The sequence below is a fragment of the Rhopalosiphum maidis genome, chromosome 3 (genome assembly GCF_003676215.2).
Source record: "Rhopalosiphum maidis isolate BTI-1 chromosome 3, ASM367621v3, whole genome shotgun sequence".
Classification (NCBI taxonomy): domain Eukaryota; kingdom Metazoa; phylum Arthropoda; class Insecta; order Hemiptera; family Aphididae; genus Rhopalosiphum; species Rhopalosiphum maidis.
Window position 1 is genome coordinate 23,334,782 of NC_040879.1, and position 25,822 is coordinate 23,360,603.

The 25,822-nt window shown below is 26.5% G+C and overlaps 1 protein-coding gene across 4 annotated transcripts in view; it reads left to right on the plus strand.

The window, feature by feature from the left end:
• Positions 1-25,822, plus strand: part of LOC113559447 (calcium/calmodulin-dependent protein kinase type 1) — a 340,687-nt gene that overhangs the window by 72,225 nt on the left and 242,640 nt on the right. The gene's annotated exons all lie outside the window — the stretch shown is intronic.

Genomic DNA, 25,822 nt, shown 5'->3' on the forward strand with positions numbered 1-25,822 from the left:
GAAATTAGATCTTTAGGAGCGTCTGGAATAGCTTGTATTATTTTTCGTTGTCTTCGGATAGTTTTCTTTAATGTCTGGCTTGATTGAATTATTCCCTAATAATGAAATTTATTGTTAATTTTATAACATGTTTGAAATAATTTGAAATTTCAGTATAAAAATGTGTTTGAATAATGGGGGTAAAATGGATCTACAGTTTATTTATTATCGATGATAATAAATTACGGTTGTTATTTCCGATAACACCGGTACAGAACAACGCGATAAACGAAAATCAATTACGATTACGATATTAAGAAATTCCTAGTCTAAAAAAAAGTATTTTTAACAACTATTATATAATAATTCGACGTCCAAATTTCTCACGCCAAAACGGTCGTATGTCCAAATATCTCACGCCAAAATGGTTAAGTCCAAGCGTTCACGTCCAAATGTACCATTCCCGTCGATAGGAGTGGACTACATTTATAAGATGTAGCAGCATGGGTGACTTGTAACATCCACGACGTCTTAATACTAGAAATTAGAAATCACGCGTTCATTAGATGTTTTTCTGCATGCTCGATCAGTTAATACACTCGGTAGCTAGAGAAACATCTAATACTATGATATATGTATAAATAAATATACATTATCAGATCGATTTATTAAATATGCTCATCAATTTTTCTTCAATATCGGAGTTATTTAAAATTTGATTGAATTCTTTCTGGAGGTAGACATTTTTGCTAAGAGAATCCTTTTTTCCCAGTGTAAATTATTTAGCGAAAAACTCTTCTAAAAATTTTATCGTATCAAAATAAAAATTCAAACTAGTTTGAGTAATTTACTTTGTGTATCTACTAAAGACAATGTCTATAATAATTGGTTTGGAGAATATAATGGTTATGGTGATTTGACTATTTTAATAATTAATATTAATCTATCAAGATTTATAAATTGTAAAAATGGCCTAAATATAAAGTATTATAAACATATAACATTCAATCTATAAATTATATACATTTTATATTTTTGTAAAACTATTTTTAAGAATAAATAGATCTTAGTTTAAACATTTTAACATTTTGAAAAATAACTTGTTTAAATTTTTAATTAATACATCAACATTTTTAAACAAAAATATTCACTAAATAATTACACAATAAAAAAGGGAGGTTTTTATTTGAAAAATAAAGATTTGTATCGCTACAAGATACTCTTTAAATAGTATGGAAAATCTCAATAATTTAAATATAATATGATTTTTAAGTATACTTAAAAATTCCAAAAATTTAAATAAAAAAAATGTTGTATGCATGCTTGCTGAATCAACCTTTATACACATTTAATGTATACGATGCTTACATTATCAGTGTGATAATAAACTATTTAAACGTTACAAATGCTAATATTGGCAATGATATTTGTTTAAGTCGTCAGTACGTTTATTAGGTGCTTAGATAAAAATACGATGGTTTTGTAATCGTTTCGATAAATAAATATAATAATACACATATCGTATAATATCGTTCTATGAAAATAAATAATTTAATTAAACTTTAAGTTTCCTTTATTCGTTTTAATTTATAATAATTATTATTAATTAAATAAAAGAATTTAATTAATATTACCTATGGTTATCAAAAACCAATTATAAAATATTTTATATGTTTAACGGGCTAACATAACAACTACCTAACACAAATTTTTAATAATTAATTACAACTTATTGAATACTTAATTGTTAAAAGTATCTTCTCAAACACTGAATTTTGCACTTTCAAGGAGTTTAATGACATAATAAAATCAATGGGACTTTGGTTGATAATAATTAATAACAATGTTATTAAACATTAAAACACATTGACGTGTCATATTAAGTCAATTTTCTCTATTATTATTATTATCATTATCATTATCATAAAGCCTGTTTAGTGCTTACATTCATGTATGATGACGTTGCACCATGCTGTGTTCGTGTCTCAATGTAAACGATCTCCGCATTTATTAATCAACGTCCTGACAGTTGATAATGATTATTCTTAATACATTAATTAGGTATTTGTTTTGTAATATTCATGGTAGCGTCGGGTGCTCGCGGGCGTCGTTCGCACTCGACCGGTTGCCTACCGCGTTGCCAAATATGAAGTATAATAATGATATGCTTATATTATATTATTATATATTTTTCGAGTATTCAGTATTATGGCAATTTATGTAATTTAAGATATATAGGATAGACATCGGCTTTTGTAAGATGACACATGAAAAAAAAAAAAAAAAAACGTGTAACTCTCCAAATAGTATAATATCATTATACCTTGGTTAATATAAAATAGTATTATGTTGTTGATGTTCAAGTTAATTTTTTTTAAATTCTTAATCTACTATTGCATTGGTTTTTATTACTTATTTTTGATTTTTTTTTTAAACCTATTTTAATATAATATGTAGTTTAAATAGATTATTGTAGGTAAGTACTAATGTATTACTGTTTGATTATAATTAAAAACAAAACAATAGTTAAAAGAAAGAGGTAAAAGATAATATCGAAATAGTTTAGATAAGGTTAGACTAGGTTGTACGGAAAATAATGCTTTTAATTTCATTTGTTTCTTCTTTTGTGTAACTCGCGTATCTATGTCTTATCTTTGTATATATAAACTAAAATTACATCTGATATGATCATATTTTTGGGGTGCAATAACTTTCTTGTGTATGTATTGTTTTAAAGTAACTTGCACATGTAACAGTTTACTAACCATGTCTTATGTGTAATACAGCAAGTTCCAATTAAGCATGGAAGTAGGTACTTCATGAAAAATGTTGAGGTTTTTTTACCACTTTGAAAAGTGGATAAAAATTAAGTTAAACTTACTGTAAAATAAATATAACTACTGGCAAAAATCTAGACTAAACAGAACAATATTTGCATATATTTGTAATGAGTAGAAAATCATGAATTATAATTATCAATTTAGTTTATAGTTTGAATACCTATAAAATTAGATATCGGTCATCATATTTTGATTATATTTTATAATGATTGATAATCAACAATTTTTTTTCGTGTTGAATCACACAACTTTTCAAATATTTTAAATATTAACGCGACAATACAAGGTCAAAGTGAGTTATGTTTTTCGTAACCAAATAAATTGGTTTGTAAATCTTATATCCATATAGCTTACAAGTTATACCGCGCATAGAGGTTTATTTATAGCAAATACTTAAAAAAATTAGTCATTTCAATTGTTTATTTAACCGTTAGACCTTTTTGCACTCCCACTATTTTTTAATTTAATTTAAGTGATCATTTTGTAAAGCCCATATGTTTGTGGAAAAATATGGATATATAATAGGTTATAGAAAAACCAATATTATTATACCTTATATATTATAATGTTCATATAGCGTATATTGATATACAGACTTTTTTTGTTTGCCCTTTCATCTCTTTTATAGTTTTCATTTTTTTCTCGTCGCTGGTTACGAAAAGCCCTCACCGTCGAGCGCTTCAAATTTTTCTTTCTCCACTCCTCTTTCTCTTCTGTCTATCGATCTTTCTTTATCTCCATGTTAATTATTTTCCTCATTTTCGTTTATTCACATGGTGTTCAATAATTTTTTTTGTGTATTGAATTATTGTTGTTTTATTATTTTTAAGCAGCTCCTCTTCTAAAAGGAAACCACTCTTGAACTCACCACGGAAATGAATAACAATCACTGCGAATTTCTAGTTAAATTTAATTTTGGGCTCCCATTTTTCATATCTGAGTTGATAGTTTGGATGAAGTCTTTTGTTTTAAAACACACTTATTATATTATTATATATTAATACACGTTGTATTTATTGTAATATCACGTTAACCAATATAATGTTTCTATGGAATGGATCGCACTTTTGTCGCTGTATTGGTATCTTATGAACAGCGAATAACAATTTAAACAATGTTGTGCCATTTCCTCGATATTTTCAGTTTTTGACGGTTTTTATTTTACATATCTTTTAAAAAGTTATGATATTCCATGATCTTAAGAATTAATTATATTCACTAAATTTTACAAAAGAACTTGCTTGTTTTGAGTTTTTCAATTTTATAATTTAATTATAAGTCTAACTACTTAATATGCATTTTACTATTTAGTACCTTTGGGCTTTAGTAGTACATTAATACATTTTAAATTGACATATTTTTCTAGAATTAAAAAAGACTTGTAATAAGTGGATATTTTTTTCTTTATAGTTATATTGACTTATAATATAGATAGATACATGATTGTATACTACAAATTTGATATTTCTTGTAAATTATTATAAAACTATGCTGGAAATTAAAAAAAAATGTAGACACATTTAAAGTAATTTTTATCTAATGTATATGCCAGATTAATTTATATTTGTGAAAAATTGAATCAATTACCAAATATTTTTAAATAATCAAAAATGGAATAATTTTGATCATTGTAAGAAAAATCATGTAATAATAAACGTAATAAAACAACCAAAACATCTCATTGGTTAATCTTAAATATACCTATATCTGTATCAATGAGTATCTTGTATTTTAAATAACTTTATAATTCCAAAATAACAATAGAATATATATTTTTATTAAAATTAATGTAGTATAAAAAGTATTAATAATAAAAACATTTAATATAATATTTTAAAAATAATTGGACTAAACCTAAGCTATTTAATGAGACGAGAGGGTCGGCGATTACGACAGCCATGGCGATGGATATATGCCTGTATTTGTTGTATTGACGTTTATATGGAATTTTTTTTGTTCGATAAACGATTACATATGGGGGTAAGTATTGTGTAAATGGTTCACCCTCATGCAGTGATACCACAAGAAAATAGCTATTTAATGAATTTTAATTTTTCGAATTGAACCATGACCACGTTGTATTCGTCCGTCTATTATAGTTACAATTGTTGCTAATAAATTTAATATTTCAATACTACAGTTAAATAAATCAATTTAATTTTATAACAGTATTGACGTTTTATTCATAGTAAATTTATACTGGCCAATATTTAAAAATATCATAATATGAGTAATCAATATTCGTAGATTCATACTAGACAATAGGTACTAAAATATGCTTTTAAATTATATATCATGGAATTATGGTTTATTACATTGTATATTTCAAATATATTTAAAAACCGGAAATTTAGTGTGCTTGTAAAGTGAGTGTTTCTTATATGTTATACTTTAATTTATAATATTTCAACACTTTGTAGGTATATATAATAATATTATTTTATACACTGTTTGCGTCATGTGCGTGGTATGCCGTATGGTGGGAAAGTTATTTTTTCCACTAGAATCGAGTACAGTCTACTGCAGCGCTGGTCTTGTGTAGAAGGTTTTCTATAAGCGCGTTCTCCACCTCGCTGCCTTTGCCGAAGCTCACAGATGGACGACTGCGGGCGCCTATTTGTCCGACGGATTTATCGCAATGAAACGTGATTGATCGACGTTGTGTTCGGATGAGATAGAATGCTCTGGTCCGTTGTAGGTACATTCCATATATATACGGCTAAGCGGTGCGTCTCGCGTCGTGGTGTGTACTTCTTCCTGGTGTTGATGGGAGAGTGGTGGTTTATTTTCATTCAATTTGTCCTGCTTGGAATTCCCTTTTTCCGTATTTTTTCTGTCAGAGAAAAACTCTGAATTGCGCACCTACTGTAAAAAAAAAAAATAAAAATAAAAATAAAAAAATAAATTCACTTTTCTCCAGACGGTCCTAAAATTGATATTGGGAAAACATTGAGTACCGAATTAGAAATTCATCAGTTATTACTTATTAGTAATAATCAATAACATACATTTGTGTATATAACTATATACACAAATGACTATATATCATTAGAAAAAAAATAAGTATGTTGTATAAGCGGTATTCAGATGTAACTATTTGAAAATATGACCCTTAATAAGTATAGTTAAAAATATCAAAAATCATAATTTGAGCATTAGTGGTGAACTTGAAGATTATATAAATAGTATGAATTCTAATTCTAGTTTTAATAAATATACTAAGTACTAACAAACCTTTTTTCATTCAAAAATATACAAAATATTTCGAAATACACAATAATATGTAGACAAAAGTGAAATAACTATTTGTGTTTTCACCATGTTAGGTACCATAAAAAATGTTAGTATTTTATTTATATAAAATATATATGTATAACGCAACTAGTGAATAATTGTATGTGGCTTTGAATCTGTTATACTATATAATATATGCTCTGTAGTGGTTTCGATAGGTGGTGTAGGTTCTTTCCGTAGGAGTATTTTAATAAGTTATTAACACTAAAATAAAATAATTTATGGCAATCACGAGTAGTGAATATCATAAAAGTTTTAAAATGTAACAAAAATAAAATGCATACGTAGAAATAAAACACTTATACAGTATTTCGAAAGAAATTAATTATAATTTGTTACATATTTTTGGTATTTATCTCCAATCCTCACTTGAAATTTTGTTTGATTATTGTATACTTTATTATCTATAACTCTATAAGTGTATTATCAAACTGATAAGACAATTATTCGGATGAGGTTTACAGACTGATCGATGAAAATATGGTTATTGCAGTGTGTTTTTTCACATGCCGTTTCATAAATGAGCATTATATATTATAAGTACTTATAAAATGACTTAAACTTGGTATTTTCGAGGATTCATTTGACAGACACTGTTGCTCCATAACTGTACTAAACAACTTTTGAACGTGGAATTTCGGTTCTGGAGAATCATGTTGTTACCGGTTTGTCAAATTTTCCTCGTGAAAATATTGATCCTAACTAGTAGGAGAAAAACAATAAATTCCAATGCCATTTATTCGAGATAATTTAACAATTTCAATCTTTTCTAATTAATCTATCTTTACCGAAATATTCCTTATAAAATATTTAATCGTCCTTAGCGGGATTGAGTTTCCCTGGGAGACTAATTGATTAGTAAACAGTAAATATGGAGGCAATTTGATCAGTTTGAAATATTTTCAAATGTAATAATAATATTTTAAATACTTAAAGCTATTATTTACAGAGTATTTTATACTATTTACATTATACAATCAATAAAGTTATTGTAATAAAAAAAAAAATAATAATAAAACAACCATAACGTAATGAAAGACCCATTCATAATTTATAATGTGATAATACCCTTTTCTTTTTAACAATTTCTATTCTTAGAAAATGTTTTTGAAAAATGTTGTTACTTTTTAAGTAAACTACGAGTATTTTATGTCAAATGCATACGATTAATATCTCTCCGGGGTATCGAACAAGAATTATGTGCTGTATTTGAGTCATTATAAACTACCTATCCATTTTAACCATTGAGTTGTATATTATATAATTTATTAGTATGTTATATGTATTATATATTGTATATATTATTAGGTAATCAAGTATTATAATACTATCAAATTGATGATTATGTAATATTTATTTTTTATTAAATTCCTTTTGTAATCATTTTTTTGTTGATATTTAAAGAACATTTTTTCCATACACTCAACCACTCTCACTAATATAATATACTTGCATAAATGCAGATAGCAGACATGCAGTGTATATAAAATGATAATAATAAATACTTATTGATTATTAAATCCAAAATTTTAGCTTATAGTTTTTTATTTCTTCAAATTGTATATTATAATTGATAACAGCTTTGATTATAGTTTAATTTAATATTTTAATATACGAGTATATAATATATAAAAAAATAATATGATATAGTATATATTATTTTTTATTATCTACTTTTATACATAGACAAAATCAATCATGAGGAAAATTATATTTTAATATATTACACATATAGAATAATATTTTACACCAAACATATTGCAATGATGTAGTTGCATTAATAGGTATTTTATTATAAATAAGAATTCTATCTACATAACAACAAACTAACTTTCTGTAACACTTTATACAAAATTACGGTAAAATACGATAAAGAATGATCAATTTATATTTTTTTTCCAACATGCCATATTAAATCACTTTAATGAAACAATTGAGCACAATATTTGGTACTGATCTCTGTAGCAAAAATATACTATAAAATGCATTTGATGACTTAGAAAAGCCTAAGGTTAAGTCACTTTTAGTCTAGAATTTTTAAGTTATGAAGAATGGAAGATGCATTTTTAGAATTTTAAGTTACGACAAAACAAGGTAAAAAATATAGCAACCAAATGGAAGTATAAAAAAAGAAAAAATTTTACTAATTTGATGATAATTTGTAATTTTTGTTTTTTAATTTATTCGATGAATCATATTATTTTCTTAGTCTAGTCAGTTTGTTTGTTTTATTTTTTACGCTTTGGTTGAGTTAATATGGTTGTGCTTCATACATTTGCGGCACCGGGGTCCGGGGATGTGACCAATTTTGCGATATTCGACAGCCGCAATAAAACACTAGTTAAACAGTAAGATAATTGGATTTTTATTTTTATTTTATCGAATTATTGTGTTTGTATTATACCTGCCTGTTATAGTAATAATTAAGTGCTGAATGAAACACGGTCAAGTTTAAACGTTTATGTAATAAATACCTGAATTGCTAACTGTAGAAAGGTAACAAGTCCACTTTTCCTAATTTTTTAGGAATGATAAAAAACTAAATGTTGACATGTTACTTTTTTTGGTAATCTGAAATTTCCATACACTATTTAGTGTTTGGATAGTCGGATTTGACTTCTTTCTGCATTAAACGATGTATTTACTCGTGCTTAATGTGAAATGATAATAAAATCAAAACTGATAAAAATGGTTGTTATAGTTTGTAGACATACTCCTTTTTTTATTAGTTATATTATAATCATCGATATTACAAACTATCTGTTATGGCGTATTCTTCTAACCTAACCTAAGTGAATATTTTCACTTTTTTGCCATACTGCGTGTTACCGCACCTATACATTTGTACTGTGGATAGCCACGCGTACCACCTCAGTACTCGACCCATGGCTAAAAGGATCTAAAAGGGTTGACCTCAATTTCGACTAAATCAAGTTACGAGTACGAACATAAAGGTATCATTTACACTTTCGATATAGGTACGTACATTTTGGTTATCGCTAAAAGTAAATGATTTCAGTGTACTATATATATATATATATATATATAATAAATATATATATTAATAGACTGTAATACTAAAAACTTTAATAGAATTCATGTTATTTGTAATTTAAACTCAGCCACTCAGGCCAATGTCATTTTCGGGATGAATTATTATTGTTTTAATTACTCCAAAACATCTCAAATACGATAAGTCATGTGAAGAGTAAGACTGCGGCCATACTTTAAATCTATAATTACAAGCCTCTTGTACGATTATAGTAATATTATCTATGTATCCATATATATGTAAACAAAACTTTAGCCCAACTCGAATATACTTAAAAAGCCAGCTTATCTGTCGTGACGTTTAGGCCCCCCCCCGGAGATAATGAGGAAACTTTGGTGAATAAACGTCGACTTTTGGACATATATTTCTGTACGAGTACGTGGTGCATAATAATATATATATATATATATATATTATAATATAATGTTTATTATAATATTAAGCAATATATAATATTAAAAATCATATATACCGTAAATTATATTATATGGTATGACTATGGCAACACCGCTTAAAGCACGTTGAGTTAGGTATACTGTACATTAAAGTGTTGCATTTATTTTATTAATCTATTTAAACGTCGGTGTGGGCTCAATCACGTGGTACATAATATATACTCTTTAATAGAAAGTATTATTAAATAATAAATATGATTTAATTAATTTTCCGTCTTTTCTAATCTCGTAAATACGCAACAACCAATAACAGCAGTGGTATGGTTGAGTACTATAGATTTATTACCAGAATTTACCTAAGTTAAAGTTCAAAATATAATTAAATATTACTATGTATTACTGTACGTTAATAGTTTTTGAAATAATGATGACTACTCTTCTATAATCGCCCGCAGTGCATTAGACATATTACACATTTTTATAACGGCCAATTTTCATAATTTTACATTATAATAATATTTTGTTGTTCATGCATCTTTACATTTGATTTTGACCTTATAGTATTTACATTTTACATTGCTATTGAATTTATGTTACTAAGTGCTATTATTGCTGCAACAATATCTAACTATATTGTAAGGTAGTTTCAAATTACTGTATTTCGATTTGTCGAAAAACAAAAAAAAAAATAACAATACCGTAATATGCTAAAAGCAAGAAACTCGCAAAGAATAAAGTGAAAATCTGTAAATTAAATCGGTAGATTTTTAGATCAAAATGTCTCGTAATTATCTTAGACATTTATCGTGTATTCGTGTGCGCAAAATAATTACTATATTTTGTATGATAACTATCACAGTTAGTAGACTGGAAAATATAAAACATAATAATATATAATAATATTGTATATAAGCAGGTACATCATTGCGTTTTTTTTTATTAAACTGTTAGATCCTTTTACATGTGATTAAATATTTTAATTTTTATGCTCGCAGACGATATAAAAACAATAAAAATTTAATTTTATGAATACTATCCTTTAATATAATATGCCTAATATTGTTATGAATTATGACCATGTCCGATATCGTGCTATAAATAATATCACAATGTGACTGGAAAACATCGATTTATTTATAACTGTAAATAATTACTACAATATTATTTACAATAGATGCTAATACATAATGTAGTTATATGTGCTGGAGATACGAACTTCATCAATATAAATAATATAGGTAAGATACCTTATTGTAATAGATTTCGTTGACTATACTATTTATGTGTACGTGAATGGTTTAAGTGCTGTATTTAGCTAGATATCTATATTATATTAAGGTCTGGATTTAAATGTTCTAAAAATTTCAAAAACGGTGAAACATTTTTTTAAACCTATAATTCTCTTTGAAAATAACTAAAATTTTTTATAGACATGTAACAATTCTAGAGATAAAAAACGACGGTTTAACTTTTTGTTTTAACTAAACTAACAATAAAAAAACAAAATACTAAACTTGGGGACACACAAGAAATAAATAGTATACTGAAAATAAATTCATCTCCAACTGACCAATTATTATTTTGTTATATTGTATTAGTTGTCGCTTGTTTGAGTCCCGGTAAAACACCACATCAGATAATTGTTTTAGATTAATAAAGGAATTATCGCATCTATGTAAAAAGTGATCGGCATTATTTGGTATTGATGAAAAATACTTAAAAATTCTTAAAAAAAATCTCACAAAATTTCTTGATACACTATTTTGAATTTCTTAAATTACACTAAAAGGTCATAAAATGTATTTATATATGGATTAAAAATAAATTAATAAATTAATTTGTATCTGTTTGGTACATGAAACGAATCATGTACTCAGAAAACACAAAGAATAATGCGTTTTTACATTGAAATCTAAGCTTTAATTATAACAATACGGTATTTGCCGTTTGAACTCACTATAAACCTAGTTATTCGTCTGTAGACTCACCGATTAATGGGGTCAATTAAAATATAAATTGTATACGATTAGTAAAATTTTTGAATATTATTTGTCTTCGATTGCTGATTATATAATAAATAATAATGCATTTTTATGAACAACTACATATTATACAAATTTCACTTATAAATTGTTTTATTACTATACACAGTATGTATCATTTTACTCTTGAGACTTTTGCCTTATTTACTTACATATTTAATATACTTAAATTCCGGTGGTTTCAAAGTGAATCTCGAATGAACTATGTGATTACTGTAATATACTTTTAAATATTTTTTCAACGAAAGAGCAGACCGTATAAATATAACATTAATACCGATGTTCTAATACCTAGCCACTAGTCAATATTCATAATAATATATATATACGAATCACGTAAAATTATTATATCATAATAATTATGATAATTATTTACACAATTCATTCAACATAATATATAATTATAGTTTTTAATATCGATATATACCTGTTATGTGTTACATAAGAGGTTCAGCTCTGATTTTCTACTCCGATTTATGTTATAATGTACAAATATTTTTTACCTAATTTTATATATTTTAACATTCACCGTTAAGAAATTAAGTGCAGAAAGTGGGTCATTGTTGTATTTGTAGAGTTTTAATATTATTATAACAATCATTATTAACCTTTGAACAGTTTACTCAAATTCGATGGGTACTTTATGGATAAAATAGCAATGCTATGTATTACTATTAAAAATATATAAGTATACCTACGTAAAAAGGTGATCCAATTAGTACGCACACTGTACTCAAAATTAATTATTAAAAAAAAATTTAACTTTTTAAAAATATTTTATTTAACAAATTAATATCATAGATAAACAACATTTGTGAAAAAAAATATATTTTTAATCTCATATCCTTATATATTGTTTTCTAAAATTTTATTGTTTTGAATGAAAAAATTTATTTTAAATTTTATATTGTGCTTCAAAATATTACTATTTGGTGTACTTAATGAATTTGAATTATTATAATCGAATACGTATTATTTCGCAAAAAATTACTAATCAAACTCAAACGATAGAGTCAATCCAAATTGAATTGAAAATAATTAATCTGTGTGGCGTTGAATCAATTTTCAAATAAATATTAACCCCTTTTTTAGAGTAGGTATTTATGACTGAAATATAACCTCGTTAACGACTGGAGCCGAACACTATATCACATTATTATACATTATACAGGATGATCTGTATCACATCTTTTTTTATTTTTCAAACTTGATTAACATAGTTGTTCAAAATTTAATTTTTGGAGAAATTTTAAATATACTTTAAGACTATATCTTTAAATCTTTACAATGTTTTGTATTAGTTAAAAGTGTCTTGTGGAGTTACAATAACATGTAACGAAATCAAAATTGAAACGAGTAGTTTTTGAGTTTTTTTAATGTTGTGTACTAATAATAATAGAGCTATGTTTTTAATTTAAAAGCTGTTGTAATTATTAAAATTATTCAAGTATAATGAATGCTAGATCAGATATTGCATTTATTTTATAATTTTGTAAAAATATTTTTGATTACTATTATTACCTTAGTGTACCTACTAGAAACAAGTATAAGGACTATTATCTTTAATTACTTACATTAAAACTTTCAAACACTTTATCCACTATATAATTTACAGTGAACTAGTGTGGTTCACATTTGAAAAAAATTGAAGTTTTTTAGTAGTTTTTGTATTGGCACAGAACATTTTTTAATAAGTGATACGAAAAATCTCAAGTATTTAGAAATATGATCTTAAAATATATTTTAAAATTCCAATAATCAGAATTTGAACACATTTTTAATTAAATTAAAATATGGAGTTGAGTATGCTTAGTCAATTACCCTGTGTATTGTGTTTCATGTTATAATGATTTCCGGTCGTCCATTCGAAATGTTTCTCGGTGCGTCCGAAATGGCACGTCTTGCCAAAGTCGAGTCCGCTAGATAGTTTTCCTGCACCGTCCGCGTGACAACATACATAATAATATCATGTATATATTATAATAATGTACCGCCGCACCGAGAGACGTAGTCGGCGGACGTAACGCGGAACGTGATGGGAATCGCTGAACGCAACCCCATTCTCAAATATACATATATTATGTATACATACAAATAGGACGAATAATCCGGTGACGGTGTATATATAATAATATACAGTTGCGCAAACTATAAAGACGCAGTGACATTTTTTTTTGAATAAAAATATACGAAATCAGTAACTTAAAAGTTTACTTTTAAATTTAATCGTATAAACATAGTACACTATGATTATTTTATCGAATAATTTGTCATTCAATACATGGAAAAGGTGATTATTGGTGATTAGATAGAACACAGGAGCGTAGCTAAAAAAATTTTGGGGAATATATTAATTTTATATTTAAGTGTAATTCGTTGAGATGGTTGTTGCAAACTCGCAACGTCCAAAACACCCTTTCTAACCAAGAAATTGGTAAAGCAACCCTAAAATTCGGTATTAGTCGATATACTTTTATAAACTGAATTATTCATGTAAACTTTAAAATCAAAGTCTATTATCTTAGCCATTTAGCCAGCGCTTGACCGTAAAATAATTACAATCAAACAATCTAATGATCATCATAGTTGTAGTATGTAGGTACCGCATATATATATATATACGTAGTATGTACTTATAGCGTCCTCGTGTTGTATTGATATCAAATTGAAATTCTTTCGGAATTTTCATAAATGTTACTAAATATATGTTAATAAATAATATAGGTACAAACGGGTACAAACATATACCTCGTGGTCAACGTATACAATTATTTATCCCGTCGCGTAAAAAATACGAGATGTGATCATTCTTTTTGTCGACACAATATAACGAATTGATTAGTAACCATCGATATTCGTACACATATGATATTTTTGGGATAATTGATGGTTTATGTAACGTGATTAATGTGTACAGTAGACATCAATTGATATAAATAATATGTACTACGTTAAATGTTTAAACTTTTTATATTTTAATCGTTACGAGATTAAAAATTATACGTGAAAAAAACAATCATACGGTCGTCTGAGTTGTAGTCGGCCCACAAAATTATTATAATAGACACCACTGTAGAATGAGAAATGAAGATTAAAGTAAATTTGTTCGTCCTATTTTTAGTTTCAGATCGTTATTAGTGGGTTTAGAGTAATATATGACTGATTTTAAAACGATTTTCAATTAGGTACCTGCAGTAAATCGCCGTGATAGTGTTAACGATTAGTTTTCATTAAGTTTAGCTAGTTTACCAAAATACAGCAGTTGTTTTTCTTATAAATCATCTGAAGTATACATTATAAATTATTATTTTCATTTAAAATGTATATCTATAAATTATAATGTTGTAAACTACTATCTAGTGTTTTTTTGACTGTTATCGTCCCGAATTTTTACAACCATGCTTTGCCATTATATTAAATTATATTATTGCCCACGTTATTTGGGAAGAGTACGCTCTTTGCAAGAGCCCGGCGATATTGGAAAAGTTATCATAGTTTAAAAGCATCGTACAGTATGTCCACATTTCCGGGCTAATTTGACCTTAACGAGGTAACACAACACGTGTTGTGACTGTTGGACGACTCATCGAACCTGTTTAAAACGGTTATAATAATAATTAAAATAATATTATTAATAATATTATCAAAGTTAATACTGGTTTGAAAACTAAAATATGTCGATGATAGTATACCTACAAATACGTATACCTAGCTACTACAATATGAACGTGTTGCTTTAGCGTGGGCGTTACCAAAACATTTTCGGGACTAGTACAAAATAGAAAGTCTCGAAGAGTAGAGAACGTGGAAAAAAAAAATATATATATATATATATATATATACATAAATATATATATACATAAATCGTTTGAACTATGCGTATAGCTAAATAATCGTCCTGTAGTATTTAGGCCAAGGTGTCGTGACGTTTAATAAGACACGGGGACGTATTTGCAGGACAATCTCATCGCTATAAAATGAGGGAAGGAAAAAAAAATATCAATATACTATTAATTTTAATATTTCTTCGCGTGTTAATATAGTTATTTATATCGTTTCAAAAAGTTGATAATTTTAACAATACAATACAATTATGAATAACAACTGTGACGTCGTTGTAGTTTCAATGTTCGCATCCTATACTACGAGTGAGGTCAAAAATATTGTGCCACAGTTGACTGATATAGTTAAACATGTAAGATTGTGGGGAGACATGTAAATATAATAGTATTAATTACTGCAGCTTTCATATCATTAAATCCCCCATATCTTTAAACTCATTACCGTGTTATACTTACTACACAATTCCTAACTTGAAAACTAGTTTAAATGTCTATTTTGATAAGGTTCATAAGCAACAAAAGTTTGTATCATAAGGCACTTCTTAAATAGAAAAAAAAATTAAAGTAATTGAAAATATGGTATTTACTATTTTTAATATATCTAAAAATTCTAAAAATCAAAATTTGAATGTAAATATTCATTATTATGTAAAGAGTGGGAGGGTGAACATTCTTGGTAGGTCATACTGTATAACTAATTAATTTCGAACGGCCTTAATTGTCATTTCAAGTATATCTATTAAAAATAACGGTAAATAATATTGTAATACATTTTAAAAATGTTGTACAATCAGAACGATGAGCAGTTGAGTATAAAGCTGTTGTATCTCGTGAAAACTACCACTAATGATTTCACGATAAGAGATCGAACGATGTTATCACATGAATAAAAACAGAATAATGACAATAACCTGGATATTGTGATACCTATTTGGTATCAACTACCGATTGAACTCGAACGGGAGCGATTGATTTTATTTGGCAGTGAGTATCTGCTGCCCGCCCGACTCTATAAAACGCAATTTGCATATACCGTTCGAACACACTTGAGTAAACTTCCGATAAAGGTACTTGACCTTTTATTTGCCTGCGATAAAACTGAGGTTTTGTTATTTTGTTTATTATCTATTTAACTCAATATTCGATTTTTATGTATCACGAAAATCTTATTTCGACATATATCGAATGCATCTAACTTGGATAATAATGGTGTCTAAGAAAAGACGCAACCTGAGTTATTGAATACACTGGAGCACCAGAAAAACCGCCGCGAATAAAATATTATCTTGCAATGCATTTAATATATTAACACACATAGGGTAATATATTAATATATAAAATAATAATTTAGGGTTTAGAAGTTATGACACTAAAGAAATTATTTTTTATATATTTAATATCCTTTTAAAAATGTCATTATATATTATTACAACTTATAATAATATGGTAGATTTGTGGTATAATGATATATGTAAGGTTTTCTGTGCTTAGAAAAAAAAATTGACTTTAATAAATGAGAGTTACTGACCAATTTCCGAAAATTCCAATACTAATTTTAAAAAGGATCAAAGTATTTAGCTACATGTTTTATTAAGTTAGACACATTTTTAATAATGGTTAGCAATTTTAGATTTGATTTTCGTCTGCGTTAACATCAAATAGAAGTAGGTATTAAGGTTAGTTTTGAGTTTTGGTTCCTAGGCTGTAAAATTATACACGATCGTATACTTTGTGATTGATGTGGATATTTTTAAATTAGATTTTTATCCAGTCTTGGAGGATTGTGTCATTGTGGATTTTCCTATTCCTTATGAACCCTGGGGGAAAATGTGAACTTGTATAATATAGCATTATACACACTGTAAAAAATTATTTTATATAAAAATGCTAAATTTGTATAGTAAAATTGCAATTTATTAATATTTAAATATTTTGTATTTATTTATAAAACTGTAACTGTAAGAACTACAAAAGTGAGAAAGCAAAAGTCTTTTACTTATTATGTTTATTAAAATTGTTATTAAATAATTCTTGATTAATATTTTTTTATCATTAATTAGTCTATTTTTTTTTTATAAGACTTATTTTCAAACGGGAAATGGTTGAATAATCAAGTCTAATTTTCGTGTATAATTTAAAACCACATGTCTTGTAATGAAGAGTTTCGATTTTTATACCGAATAGAATGTATATATAATATATTTTATAATATGTTATAGGTAATACAAAAATATTCAAGTAGTATACCATACTTGAATACTCAAAGTATTATTATACAAAACTTTATTCACGTATAATGAAAGGTATGAAACAGTATAATACAATAATAAAAAAAACTGTATTTTTACATAAATAACTACTATATGTATATATGTTTTGTTATATTGTCAGACACTTGGATGAGCGGAATTAATAATTCCCGATATACATAGGTTACATTAGATATTATAATCAGTTATTACTAAATGTAACGACGTTTTTTGTTTTTTACTATAACGTACTTATACCAAAGATTTAATTTCAACGATGCTGTTCAAAAACGTTTAATGACTAACGTTTAGGTTATCTTTCATATATTTTAAACCATTAGATTTTCATTCACACTACTTTATTGGATAGATATTGTCTATATTATACTATTATTACAATGCAATGTTATATTTCATTCGAATCGTTTCATGAACAATAATAATCTATACACGGAATTGGTTGTTCTTACCATCGCCACACCGGAAATGTATGATATTATGACGTGTTTGTGTACGTGATCGTTGATTTCATTAAACAAAATTTTTGAACGTAAATTTTTTTTTTTTTTAAAAGCCTGTTCATCACAATTTTTGTCATATAAAAAAAAAAGAATCAAGTAGAGTAACAATTCATTAAACGTTACTGTTTAATTCTGCATTACGTTGTAAGGCAATAGTAAGGCTTGTAGAACTAGAATTTCTATGAATTAATTTTTTTCTCCAAAATTTACAGAAAATTAGTCTGTAAATATCAAAGTTTTCTATTAAATGCTTATATATACATCACAATATTTTAAAAATAGTTTAGAGTCTCATAAATGATTTTGGTAACTTGTCAATCTTCAACAACTTTATGCGAATTGAATGCATGGTTTTTTTTTTTTTTTTTATTGTAAACGTCATGATCAAGAAAAAAGTGACGAACATTTTAGATAAAAAGTTGCTGATTATCATGGTATTAATTTAATAATAATAATATTTCAAGTAGTGCTGATAATAAACTGCAGCATATTATTATCTCGTAAATTGCTGAAATATAAATAAATTATGATATGATGGTGTCAATATTATTATTATATTAATATGTTCAAAAGGCAAAAGTAAAATTATTTATTATTTTGTTCTTCATTGTCTTTAGCACTGTCCATACAATATTTTCATGTTGTGATTTAAGTTTGTGCTCGAAACTCGAGAGGCTATAATATTGTTTCAATAAACACAATATTATGATATTGTGGTGCGCATGATTGTTGTATCGTATGTCTACGGATTAAAGAATATCTACCGATAAAAACATACCATAAAAAAATCGTGTTTGTTTTTACAGGGTGATCGTTTAGTTTTTGTTTATCGTCAACCGATCCATTTTGGATCAAATTACATATTGTACTGTAGTCTGATTGTCGACGGTTGGAACAATGATTATAATTATAATTATCATTATTATTGTCAGGATTTGATTGCCCTCGTCGTTATTGTATTGTTGTGACGGTGAACTATAATAGCTGTATACGTATAATGTCATCAGTTTTAACTTGTTAAGTCCAACAGACATAACGCGAAAATTATCAGACAATCCTACAGGCACGATGAAAAAGTAATTATTTCGATAGATGCCTACAGGTGTCACCACTAGTTCAGAGCCTTTCTCTTAATCAGTGCAAGGACATTTCACAGCCAATTTGTTACAGGGTTCTTCTGTGCTATACACGACTTTACGTAATTCAAGACAATCTAGTGTCTAAGTAAGGATATAATTTGTGGTGTTTCCACCGAAACTAACCAGTTGTAGTGCTATAAAAACTGTTTATTAAAGAATATTTATTCGGGTAATTGACCTTTGTCCTAATCAGTATTCAATAATTTAAAAGATTACTAGAGACACCTCAAAAATACTTTTCGACCTATTTGCTTATTTCTGTGTCTTGTAGATAATTGATAAAGCAAGTATAACAGATCCTTCTGTAGCTATACAGAGGAAATCTATCATTTATTTATCGGTAGAATCGATTGTTTACTAATCCATACACTGTTGATTAATATTCGGATTGATTGTGATACTGTTGCATGATTTATTGGGTCGAATTTTTTTTTTATAAGATTATTTGAACCTTTGATAACTTCGGTGTAAGGTCTTGGGATCGTAGATCTTTCAGTTTAAATTTGTTTTTATTATACTGTGACGTGTAGGAGCCAATTGGTTAATCTCCACCTCCTCCACTTCCTAATTAAAAGTATTGGCCAAAATGAAACTAATGAAACTAATACGTACCTCTACGGGTAATATACGCAACAGTCCATTAATTATCATCGATAATATATATCATGTATTTTATATATTATTGTTACTTGTGTGCAGTGGTATGGTGATCGGTGGCTATTACAAAATAAGAAAAAAATTCACTGAAGTAAATAGGTTTAAAAACAACATTATTATGACGTATTTGTTCAATATCCACTGATTGTATACTTGGAATTCTTAGTTGGATGTTTTTATACAAAAAACATTATTCACAATTGAAATATTTACTACGAAAATATTGTTTGATCACCACTTAAATTACTTTTTAGGTGCTTCCTGCAGTTCTACGTAATATTTTTTTGTGTCGGTGGCCATATATTTTTTTTATGGAAAATAAAAAATTATTATATATTTATTCACATTATAATTATTACGTATACAATATTAATAAGTATGACTATTAGAAGTGGTCACATTTTTTTCGGCGCATTGAAAAATTATTGTACAATAATTATACACTAATAATTTACAAATATCTATAGTTTTGGTTTAACTATATTATATACATGTGATTATCTGATATAAATGTACAGCGTGATTATGATGACACAGTGCATGTGTGTACATTTACAAAAAAATGTAATAACATAATAACTATAGTCGCACCAATTTAACGACGTGGTACGACAGACACAGATAAACAAACAATCCGTCACTATGATATTATGAGTAGTACATTACATTGAGTAACTGTAATCTTCGTGTTCTTATAATTATGGTTGTTTGAGGATCGATATGCATATACTTGCATTTTTTTAATTAATACAATATTATAAAAAATGGACAAAAAATCGATATAAGTGCGTAACTATACAATTATATAATAATATACAATAAATAATAAATACGTTATTATGAAAAAGCTGTTTTACTACGATAAAACTGTTTTATCATAGTCGTTTATATTCAGCACCTTATCATATTGGAGTACGCATAACATAATAATGGTTTATTGTCCCACACGTTTCACCATGAAGCTAACATTTCGTTACAACTAGATTTTTTATGGTCCTAATAGTAATTTTTCTTACTGCAAAGCATTATAATAATATTGGTCGTATTTTTATTTTTATTAAAACCAGAATAATCACATAAAAAAAATAAAAATAAAAAATAAATTAAATATTTTATAGTCTTTTTCAATTTTAGATTTCCCTGTACAAATTGTATGTACCTAGTAGCTGTATTACTGTATTATAATTTATATAACTGACGGAAGTGCCACTTTTTCCGTTTATCGTTACCAATATACTTACTTGTTATTGAGAAACTTCACAGACCTGAAGTTATCGTTTGCTTGGAGTTAATTTTACTTCTCTTTGATTCTATACGACCGTAATGAAAATGAAGTATAACCTAAAGAATATCTTCCAAGAGTCCTCAATCTTTTGAAATCTATGAATATTTAAAATAATATTATAAACAATATAGACTATATAGAGCTTCGTAGGTATGCGTTGGGAAAAATAATGAATAATATTTCGATTAAAATTAAAAATAATAGATTACAAATAATTAAAAAAAATTAAGATACCTTTATTTTATAATTTATATACATTGCTTTATCGATAAATGAATTAGGAAATTGTAAAATAGAAAAAAAATTGAAACTTTTATAAGATGTGCTTAATTAAGGTAATTAAAAAAAATTTAGTGTGATTACCGAAAGTTTTTTATTCATTTATCGATATTTGAATTTATTTGAGATGATGCAATCCTTAATAAGTTTTCTAAACATATTATGTTAGTTAATGGAGTTCAAACTTAACACACTTAACAAACAGAATAATATGTTTTATAAAAAAGTGAAAACAGTACAAAAAGTCACCTACTGACAATGTCATAAGAAAATCATTTTTTTTTAATAATAGTTAAATGTATTTTATTATATATAATACAATGTCAGTGTAATATTTTATTGGGACATGAACTTCAATTTTCCGAGTTACATTTAAAATAATTTTTTTCTAAGTATTTCCTTTCGTCTTATACATAAAAAAAAAACTAAAAGAATATAAACCACAAAACACGAATTTCAAATAAATAATATAAAAAAATGAATTTCGTAGTGGATAAAATCATAACACTTTATTAAAAATGCTTTTCGTTTGATATTTGGTATACATTCAAATTATATGCATTTAGGTACTTATTTAGAACCGATTTCTGATTAAATTTTGATTGAAAATCACGAAAATTTAATGTCACAACGTATACGTTTTAATTTCTACAATACTTGCCATAAGACATGATACCTATTATATAAATAATTGTATTACGTGATATTTCATGCTACTTCCTATCTCTTATCATTTTCCTACGATCGTATTCCTTTTAAATCCTAAATAATAATAATAATAATAAAACAAAATGTTAATTTAATATCCAACGTTAATTAAACAAAAGTTTTAAAAAAAAATGTTATGTTGCTTTTCCGATCATTGCAGTATAGTTATCATTTTTTAAGTTGTTACATTTCTTTATGAAACATATATTTAATTTCATATTATAAAAAAGTAGACATTAATTTTGCGAAATATCTTTGTATCTTTCCACTTTATCACTTTACTTATCTAAATTTTTAATATTTATAATGCGTACACTGCTTGTCAAAAATTTGATTTTATTTATATCGATGTACTTCGAGAAATATTTTGTTTTTGAATTTAATGGAAAATAAAAAATAAAAAAAAATGTGAATATATATATATATATTTAGAGAAACGATGTTTGTTTTTAACTACTTAAAACTATGTAAAAAATATTTTCAAAAATGCTAATAGTTTTCGAAATGACCTGTGTCTTAAATTGAATGGGTCACTCAGTTTTATTATAACGATAGTACCTAGGTAATATTATTATATTATACTATATGTATTATACTGTATTAACGATGTGCCAACAAGCGGGAGCAGACATCGGTTCCGTAGCCCTTTCACAGTATACAGAATAATAATATAGAACACGAATACGCGAAATGGACCTTGATTATCGGATGAAGTATGCTTGGGAATGAAAAATAATTATCACTATGTATATAGACGTATACACTGGCCTATGCTACAATAAAGTATTCTACGAGCATACGCAGTGTGCGGACGACCTAAAACCGCGTTTCGGTTTCAAGGGCGGACTTTCACAGGCGGCGGTCGGCGAGTCGTCGCAGCAGCAGCATCCGTCAGCTTACGAGTGCGCTCTCGTTTGTACCTACATAATAATAACGGACTTGCATTGAATACATTAAATATTATTATATCTATGTCTGTTTGAATACGGCCCAAACAGTCTACCGCCGACGCTCGTAAACAGATAATATTCGTTTCTCTCATTCTCTCCCTCTCCATTTCTCCCACCACCTTACTATCACTCTCTCGTCTCTGTCTTTATATATAATATATCTAACAAACGAACAAAAAGGTCATACGTATGAGCATTATGCAACGAACATTCAGCTTACCTATAACACGTGTGTGTGTATGTGTGTGTGTGTGAGTTTGTTCATAGAAAGAAGACGAGCGTGTGCGCCCAATCGGAATCCGTCGGATAAACATAACTGCGTCCGAACAATAGAAAATTCACAAAAAAATCGTGTAAAAAGTTATACCGTCGAGACAGTATATAATATTATATCTATACTTGACGATAATATACGTATATGTTGTACTTACCTACCGTAAATTATTGCATTAAGTGTAGAGACATCGGAATTACGTCTTACATTAGAGTGTTTGTGCCGAGTGTGCGTTGTGCACAGGCTGCAGTAATCAAGAATGTTTGAAAATATTTCATGGGCACCGCTTACATAATCCAACTTATCTCATGCGCCGAATTTTTTTTTCCATGTCCATCATAATTTCGTATGTTATATTATATTTTTGCCTTTGGTGGATAAACTTTAAATATTTCTCATTTATTCTTGGTAAATAATTGTTCAATATATTAAGTTTACAAGTTAGATAATAACAATAAAAACGCGAATTTGATAAATTGTAATGTATTAATGTATATATATATATATATATATATTATAAGCGCATAAATATTGAAAAACAAAAATGTCTTCAAATGTTATAAAAAAATATTGTTCATAGATACTATATTTTCATTCCACTAAATAATAATATGATAATATATCGAAACATTTCTTTATTAATATTTTATTTAAAATAAAAAAATAAGTTATTATTTTTAATTACAATTAAATTTTCACATATAAATTAACATTTGTTCAGTAATTTAAGTATACTTTTTTCTTGTTTATCGTTACCCTGAGTTGTATAATACGATTTTATCGTTGCATAAAATTCATTCATTTTTACCTTATAAGTACTTGTATAAATTTGACTTAGTTTAGTAAATACAAAGTGCATCATCCCACTAATTTTTCATTACCATTTCTTAACGATCACGCGAAAATTCGATTATAGTGACAAAAATAAATAATAATAACTATTATATATATTATATTTGATGGATCAAAATGTTTTATTTATATCGTTTAAACTAACGGAGTTTTTTCACTCTTGATTCGATAATGATTGATGGAGTTAATGGTATATCATCATATTAAAATTATATCGTTCATTATCCGCGTATATAAATACAGAAATAATACAATTTTTTTTGCTTATCAATACATTAGTTTACATTATACCTAATTTATAATTTAGTACATTGGCATTTATAAAAGGTCTGAATGTTTCATATAGATTTTCTGGTAATTAATTTAAATCTGATTGACTATCATTGTATTGTACATTACACAGTGGGCACATATAAAATCTCAGCCTTTGCTATCACATTTGATTAATTTTGGCTTCTTAGGCTATTTAATGTAAATTATTTTACATGGTTTATACTAATGAGATTTGGGCACAAAGATAATTAGAGAAATATTTTCATCTTAATTTTGAAAATAACGTTACAATATTATCTACACGAAAAGGACCTTCAATATTAAATAATATATTATACACAGTAATTTGAATATATTTTCTAAACATGGTAATACAGTTACATTGGTCATAATAATAATAATAATAATGAAAAAGTATTGTTTTTTTGTATACACGTTTTTTTTCCTATTGTTGTTCTTTTATTCAATCGAATTATTTTATTTTTTGCATAATGTATATGTCGTGAAATACATATGATCATGAGGAATTCACATCAAAAAATAAAATATGAACGAAGTTTATTTTCCGCGTTGGTTTATAAAAGCAATGTATATTATTGCACGGTGTACCTGTATTCTATTTTTGGTGTGTAAAAAAAGTAATAATATTAGAAATAAATTATTCCCTTTCTCAGATGCAATATTTCTCGACTGTGGTAGAAATGGCATTCCCCGATATCTTTTTTAAATTAATCTAACTGAATTTAATTAGACCGTACAGTTTAATAATGACGTTAAACCCAGAAACTCTACTAATGCGTAAACAATAAAGAAAACAATTAAAAATATTAATAAATAAAAAGCAGATTTGTTAAAAAAAAAAATAATAATAATAAAAGCGCCTTGGATAATATAATCGATGGATCATTCGATAATGATTAGTATAATTATGAAATAATGTTGTTAATAGTCAAAGCGATCAGTTAATAAGTTATATACATATTATTTCTTACAAAAAAACTTTTTTTAATCAATTTTTTTATTGAAGATGCTTTTCAATAATGTTACTATTTTAAAAATAAACTCATTTTTCCAAAAAGTATGTTTTTTTTTTACAAAGGTAATTTGAAGAAATTACAATATAAATTGTCGATAAAAAAATTAATATTTTTTTCCGTTTTCTATGATAAATTTAATGTTATATATTGAAGC